This window comes from Leuresthes tenuis, unplaced genomic scaffold, assembly GCF_036924035.1.
Source record: "Leuresthes tenuis unplaced genomic scaffold, fLeuTen1.0.hap1 SCAF_9, whole genome shotgun sequence".
NCBI classification, from domain to species: domain Eukaryota; kingdom Metazoa; phylum Chordata; class Actinopteri; order Atheriniformes; family Atherinopsidae; genus Leuresthes; species Leuresthes tenuis.
This window is the reverse complement of record NW_027325363.1, coordinates 28396974-28403200: the sequence shown is the minus strand read 5'-3', so window position 1 is coordinate 28403200 and position 6227 is coordinate 28396974. Positions and strand designations below refer to the sequence as shown.

Here is a 6227-nt window from a genome sequence, read left to right as displayed (position 1 = left end):
TTTTTCTCTCTTTTCTACATTATGGACTGTGGGGACACAAAACCGCTCTCTCTTTTTTTTTTTGATTGTGTGCCAGGGCGTTGTCTCACGTATTAGATTATGCTTACGATACGAATGGGTTTATCAGTCACATCAGAATCCATACATACTGATCCTCCCGTAATAAAATGGTCGGATCTTATCAAACACACTTTGTTTCTTGTGACAATTAAGTCAGCGAAACAGCGTATACACGTCAAGACACTGAATCAAGTTTGCCACAAGAACTCATAAGTTTGGCAGTATTGCTCTGCCGTCAGCAATCATACACCCATTTTATTTTCGTGAGACATGTGCAGGCACCTGTTCATCTACTGTTCTATCACTATGAATTAGTTTATCTATTATCAATAAGGATACTTCTACAACTACTATCAAAGTATGTCCAGACTTCTTATGTTGTCAGTTGCTATATATGAATAAGTGGGTAGCTACTGACAAGCATTAAGCATGTCACACAGCCCAAACATATAACATTTCAGGACACACCACACAGTTAACAACCACACAGTCAAAGCCCAAACATGTAACATTCAACAGGACACTTACACAACACATTCAAATCAAACAGTCAGACAACATACAAGAACATATACCCCAGCCGGCATTGCTCCCTGCCTATTTTCCTACAGCTCACTATGTGTGCGCACACCTTTATTCACAAACTCTTCAACTTATACTCTTTTACCAAAGCTGCTACAGCTCGATTGGCCGAATACCCTTAGATCCTATTTCGGTGAATTTGACATCTGCCTTACATGTAACAGATTAGCGGTTTAGCAGTTTTAATTTAGTTTGAGTGAAGGAATTCATTTTATAGCAAAATCCGAAATCGTGAAGAACTCATGAAAGTAAGCTTATTCTCGGATTCCTGAAACTTTAGATTTGCTCTTTCTTTTACTGCAAAGTACAACGTTGTTTTTTTTTTGTTTAAATCTTTCTAGACATGGTAAATATGAAGGACAAAGCAGTTTTAACATAGTTTGAGTGAAGGAATTCATTTTATAGATAAAATCCCAAGAGTCTGCTGAGAAAAGAGAGTGAATGCGAAGTAGACTTTAACACGGCTCTGGGAGCGAGCCGAGTGTGGGCTAACCGGGAGAATTGCTTGAAAGAAACGCGACACCAAATGAGCGGTCAGAACAAAGCCTCAATACGGTGTTCCCGTGGTGTTTTTGTTGCTGCCTTGTCGATTGCACAGGGGCAAGCGTTTCAACCAAGCAACGCTCACCATGGGGAAGGTGGCTATGGCAACTAGCCTGATGCCCTGCTCCCGCAGTGACGGATAATCGTACTCTGGTTTCTCTTCATAACATACAAGTCTTTCGCCTTTTACTAAAGACTTTCGTGGAGAGCAGCACTAATGAGTTGTTTCTATTTTTGGCAGGCTTTACCTTTGCGGGTGAAGCCCTTTCTGTCTGTGCAAAAGAAATCTTGTTACTGTGCAGAGTGACTTCTCTGAGTAGAGTCGCCTTACTTGTTGCGATTGTGCCGATGTTCGAAGCTGGAGTGCAAAGTTGTTGCTTGAATGGTGCTTGCTGGAGCATGCGGGAGTGCAAAGTTATACCATTTAAAAGGGCTGAAGAGTGCTCAGTGCAGCGGGTGGGCGGAGGTGCAACGTGACACTCTGGCCACCTATGGCCATAAAAAGAACACTGCTACAAGTGCGCATTGTGCCAGCAAGGGCCCTCGGACCTGAAACAGTGGACAGTTATCGCTTCTCGGCCTTTTGGCTAAGATCAAGTGTAGTATCTGTTCTTATCAGTTTAATATGTCCTCTATACGAGGACTACATATTAAATGGATTTTTAAGAATAGGAGTTGAAAAAGAAGCTTGCTCCGTTCACTCCAAGCATCGACCCAGTACTGCAGTGCCGCTGGGAACGGTGCGCTCTTCTCTGCTCTTGTGAAAAAGCAAACAGCGGTGCAGGATGGAAGTTTCAGGGAGCCCAAGATGAAACTTTCTTTTAGTCTGCTGAGAAAAGAGAGTGAATGCGAAGTAGACTTTAACACAGCTCTGGGAGCGAGCCGAGTGTGGGCTAACCGGGAGAATTGCTTGAAAGAAACGCCATACCAAATGAGCGGTCAGAACAAAGCCTCAATACGGTGTTCCCGTTGTGTTTTTGTTGCTGCCGCTGTTTGCTTTTTCACAAGAGCGCACCTGTTGAGGGGGGGCCTGGGGGGGCCTGGGTGATGGTGGGTCTCAGGCCCGGGCTGCTGCGACTGGTGTGACCGGGTGGTTTGTTTGTTTGTTTTTTGTTGTTGTTTGTTTGTTTTTTGTAGAGGTCCTCCGGAGTGGGGTTGGGTTTAGTGGGGTGGGGCGGGATGGGTACCTTCTGGGGGTACAGTAGCTCCCAGAATATGGTCGCTGCAGGCCCCGAGCCTGGTGGACATCAGGCCCTCCTGTCCTGTGTTGGCTCCCTTTTAAAAAGTACAGAACTTAGAACAGGTCTAGTCCCTGGCTTTCGGCAGAACTGTCTTCTTTACTTTTTTTTCCCCTTATCGTGTTCAGCATTATGGCAGCAGAATTGTAGTCTGAATACCTTTGATGCCAAACAGATTTGCTTTGCCAAGGGAAGTTTTATAAATGTAAAGCTCCCCTTGATGCCCATTTATTTATTTCTGTTTACAATATATGACATGTAATAGAACTGAACCGGACCGGGGGACAAGGAAAGAAGAAGAGGAAAGAAGAGAAAAACAGAACATACATCGCATACAACATAGCTGTGGATATAGATGACCTGAGACGACATGATAATACATCAACTGCTTAGCGACCATGCTACTGGACTAATGAATGTGGTTGTGTGTGTGTGAGAACATGCAACACCCATGGCACAGGACCTACATGATAACCGTGCTTAGTTATGAGTGTATAAGCATACAGGGCCACAATCCACAGCCCCCCCAAGCAATCAGAAGCAGGCAGAGAGGGCCACAAGACCCGGGCCACCAGCAGCCCCCACAGAGCACAGAACCCAGGAAGCCCACCGCAGGGGCAACCACGCATCCACCCAGAAGACTGCAGAGGAAGCCCCCGGAAAGAGCCCCCATAAGCATAGGGCAGAGGCCCTCCGGGAGCCAGGGGCAACAGCCCACCGACGTCGCCAGGCCCCAGCCGCCCAGACATGGGCCGTGCACTGGATCCGGGCCCCAGGAGCCCGAGCGCCCCCAAACCCCCCGGCAGAGGCCCCACCCAATACCCAGGAGGGCCAAGCGCCCCAGACAGCCACACAGTGGGTCAGCGCCTGCCCCAGCACCCCTGGCCAAGTGCCCTGGGAGTCAAGACGTGCCCACAGGTGGGTGAAGTCGCGAGCAGCGGAGAGAGGCCACGCCGCCCCCCCCATCGGGAGAAGCACAGGCAGGCCAGGCGACAGCAAGTCCAAGATCCAGGCCCAATCATTACCACACACACTTTCATGTCCCATACATCCACACGTCCTCCCTCCCTCGACTCCGCTGGGGTGTAGTGCAGCGGGCACACCAGGGGGCCAGCAGCCCCCCAGCCACCACAGACCCCAAACCAGCAGAACAATTAATTAATCCTCCTGGCCCCTCCCACCCCGAGCAGCAACCAGGAAGCAGGGGTGTGCGAAGAAGACCCCTCCCCTCACCCTTCTGGCTCTTCAATATTTTCTAATAGTGAGCAATTAAAATTGAGGGGCAGCCAAACTTGTAGAACTGGGAGCGTGGCCCTCTGGGAAGCCTACATACCCAAAGAGCCCCGCCCACCAGATGCCACTCAGTGTAACCACCCCCCAAGACCTAATGTGTGTGTGTGAGTGTGTTTGATAAGTAGTAATGTCTAAGGTGTAATTAAAACAGGGGTGGGAACTGCAGAGTGCAACTACTGCAGAGTCCACTACACCCCACCGAACACACACGCCCCCAATACCCTTCATGTGTGAGAGTGTGCTGTGTACAGGAGCCAGAAGGGAGAGGGGTATGGGGATATACACTGGGGGCAGCCAGGGACTGGCTGCAATAGGCATCCCCGCTACCAGGGAGCCAACACAGGACAGGAGGGCCTGATGTCCACCAGGCTCGGGGCCTGCAGCGACCATATTCTGGGAGCTACTGTACCCCCAGAAGGTACCCATCCCGCCCCACCCCACTCAACCCAACCCCACTCCGGAGGACCTCTACAAAAAACAAACAAACAACAACAAAAAACAAACAAACAAACCACCCGGTCACACCAGTCGCAGCAGCCCAGGCCTGAGACCCACCATCACCCAGGCCCCCCCAGAACCCCCCTCAACAGGTGCGCTCTTGTGAAAAAGCAAACAGCGGCAGCAACAAAAACACAACGGGAACACTGTATTGAGGCTTTGTTCTGACCGCTCATTTGGTATGGCTTTTCTTTCAAGCAATTCTCCCGGTTAGCCCGCACTCGGCTCGCTCCCAGAGCCGTGTTAAAGTCTACTTCGCATTCACTCTCTTTTCTCAGCAGACTAAAAGAAAGTTTCATCTTGGGCTACCTGAAACTTGCATCCTGCACCGCTGTTTGCTTTTTCACAAGAGTAGAGAAGAGCGCACCGTTCCCAGCGGCACTGCAGTACGGGGTCAATGCTTGGAGTGAACGGAGCAAGCTAATTTTTCAACTCCTATTGCTAAAAATCCATTTAATATTTAGTCCTCGTATAGAGGACATATCAGATATTAAACTGATAAGAACAGATACTACACTTGATCTTAGCCAAAAGGCCGAGAAGCGACAACTATGCACTGGTTCACGTCCGAGGGCCCTTCCTGGCACAATGCGCACTTGTCCGCTAACACCCCTGTTCTTTTTATGGCCATAGGTGGCCAGAGTGTCACTTTGCACCTCCGCCCACCTGCTGCACTGAGCACTCTTCAGCCCTTTTAAATGGTATAACTTTGCTCTCCCGCACGCTCCAGCAAGCACCATTCAAGCAACAACTTTGCACTCCAGCTTCGAACATCGGCACAGTCGCAACAAGTAAGGCGACTCTACTCAGAGAAGTCACTCTGCACAGTAACAAGATTTCTTTTGCACAGACAGAAAGGGCTTCACCCGCAAAGGTAAAGCCTGCCAAAAATAGAAACAACTCATTAGTGCTGCTCGTGCATTAGTGCAGGCTAGTTGTCATAGCCACCTTCCCCATGGTGAGCTTTGCTTGGTTGAGACGCTTGCCCCCCCCCCTTGCTCCTCGGCTGACCAAGTAGGAACAATCGGGCCCTATTCGATGGCTGCCTTGTCTTTTACTCTGTGCAAAAGACAAGGCAGCAACAAAAACACCACGGGAAAACCGTATTGAGGCTTTGTTCTGACCGCTCATTCGGTGTCGCGTTTCTTTCAAGCAATTCTCCCGGTTAGCCCGCACTCGGCTCGCTCCCAGAGCCGTGTTAAAGTCTACTTCGCATTCACTCTCTTTTCTCAGCAGACTCTTGGGATTTTATCAATAAAATGAATTCCTTCACTCAAACTATGTTAAAACTGCTTTGTCCTTCATATTTACCATGTCTTGAAAGATTTAAACAAAAAAAACAACGTTGTACTTTGCAGGAAAAGAAATAGCAAATCTAAAGTTTCAGGAATCCGAGAATAAGCTTACTTTCATGAGTTCTTCACGATTTCGGATTTTGCTATAAAATGAATTCCTTCACTCAAACTAAATTAAAACTGCTAAACCGCTAATCTGTTACATGTAAGGCAGATGTCAAATTCACCGAATTAGGATTATTCGGTATTCGGCCAATCGAGCTGTAGCAGCTTTGGTAAAAGAGTATAAGTTGAAGAGTTTGTGAATAAAGGTGTGCGCACACATAGTGAGCTGTAGGAAAATAGGCAGGGAGCAATGCCGGCTGGGGTATATGTTCTTGTATGTTGTCTGACTGTTTGATTTGAATGTGTTGTGTAAGTGTCCTGTTGAATGTTACATGTTTGGGCTTTGACACTTCACTGTGGTTGTTAACTGTGTGGTGTGTCCTGAAATGTTATATGTTTGGGCTGTGTGACATGCTTAATGCTTGTCAGTAGCTACCCACTTATTCATATATAGCAACTGACAACATAAGAAGTCTGGACATACTTTGATAGAGTAGTTGTAGAAGTATCCTTATTGATAATAGATAAACTAATTCATAGTGATAGAACAGTAGATGAACAGGTGCCTGCACATGTCTCACGAAAATAAAATGGGTGTATGATTGCTGACGGC

At 47.8% G+C, this 6227-nt stretch overlaps 3 non-coding genes across 3 annotated transcripts; 2 read left to right on the top strand and 1 right to left on the bottom strand.

The window, feature by feature from the left end:
- Window positions 1-1330: 1330 nt before the first annotated feature.
- On the top strand, window positions 1331-1444 carry LOC140314861 (U5 spliceosomal RNA). Its single transcript, XR_011917191.1, has one exon. It is a non-coding gene; the product is annotated as a U5 spliceosomal RNA (small nuclear RNA).
- A 308-nt stretch (window positions 1445-1752) lies between these two features.
- Window positions 1753-1936, top strand: LOC140314924 (U2 spliceosomal RNA). Its single transcript, XR_011917249.1, has one exon. It is a non-coding gene; the product is annotated as a U2 spliceosomal RNA (small nuclear RNA).
- A 2634-nt stretch (window positions 1937-4570) lies between these two features.
- On the bottom strand, window positions 4571-4761 carry LOC140314902 (U2 spliceosomal RNA). Its single transcript, XR_011917229.1, has one exon. It is a non-coding gene; the product is annotated as a U2 spliceosomal RNA (small nuclear RNA).
- Between the last annotated feature and the right edge of the window lie 1466 nt (window positions 4762-6227).